Raw genomic sequence first — 1,229 nt, 5'->3', positions numbered from 1 at the left:
AACAAAAACAACCAATCAGAGCCATGAAAGATAGAAAGACATGTTGGGTTGGTGGTTTAAAGAGAGTTTATTGTTGAGTCTCAATCCCAGCATCGATTTTGACAACTTGGCTCAACAATCAACTATATTTCTTCTTCTGTCTGGATCTGTCTCCACCATCCTAGCTCCTCTTATTGAAGCACACTTTATTAATTATAGCATGGGCTGCTCTCTGTTGTGATCCATCTCCCACAGTAACACCATTAGAGAAATCCAGAGGTAAATGAATTACTGATGATGCATCCACAAGCCTGGCAAGTCTCTGTGGACTGCAGCATGAAACAAAGCTTCATTCAGCCTGATTCACCACACTGAAGGGAGCGCATTCCCATCACGTTGTTTAATCTCTCAATCCACAGTGAAGTGTCTGTGTCTTTTTTTTTTTTGCAATGTGACCCTGACAGTTGGTGTGGGACGCTGGAGCTGGGAGATGATGCCGATGAAATGTTTCTGGTCAATGGTCAATGGCCAATTGTGTAATAATGAGAGGTCCACAGCAGGGTTCCAGTGGAAGAATCAATACAGACGCAATGGCAGTGTGGTGCCACTGAAAGGAGCTGGTGTCAGACAGGTTCCATGTGGTGTGGACACATACTGGAAGTGTTTCACTGTCTGGAAGCAGCCACAGGAGAAATGACCCAGCCTGCTCAGAAACATATTGATCAATCATTTGTTTGTTTGGAAATTCATTTTGGGTGATTTATTTTTGAGAAATTTGACATAGTGTCCTGAACTGACATGTTTCTGCTTATAAGAGATGGTATCAAATAAGTTTCTCAATAAAAGTAGAGTTAATTGATAGTTAATTGTTGAGTCTCATACCCAGGTTGTCAAATACAGATGCTGGAAATGAGTCTCAACAATCAATTACCTTCAAGTCACCAACCCAAAGCTTCATTCTTTTGACATGATTACACTCGACTCCAAGTATATGCTTTTTAAATACAGACAAAATAATACATGTGTCACACAAGACAAAAATAACGTAACAAAATAACCTCACAAGAAAAATAGCAGAAACACAAAAAGAAGAAAAAAGACTATTAAAATGGTTAATGGGATCCATTAAATAATTCAAATATTAGATAGACTACATTTAGTCAACTAAAATATGTCAGAGCAAAATTAAAAGTATACATAGTCCCTTCAATAGAAGATTTTTTCCCATTTCATATTCAATTCAATTCAAT

The sequence above is a fragment of the Morone saxatilis genome, unplaced genomic scaffold (assembly GCF_004916995.1).
Source record: "Morone saxatilis isolate NCDOM2014 unplaced genomic scaffold, NCSU_SB_2.0 Contig24, whole genome shotgun sequence".
In the NCBI taxonomy this organism is placed as follows: Eukaryota; Metazoa; Chordata; class Actinopteri; family Moronidae; genus Morone; species Morone saxatilis.
This window is presented reverse-complemented; position numbering follows the sequence as displayed.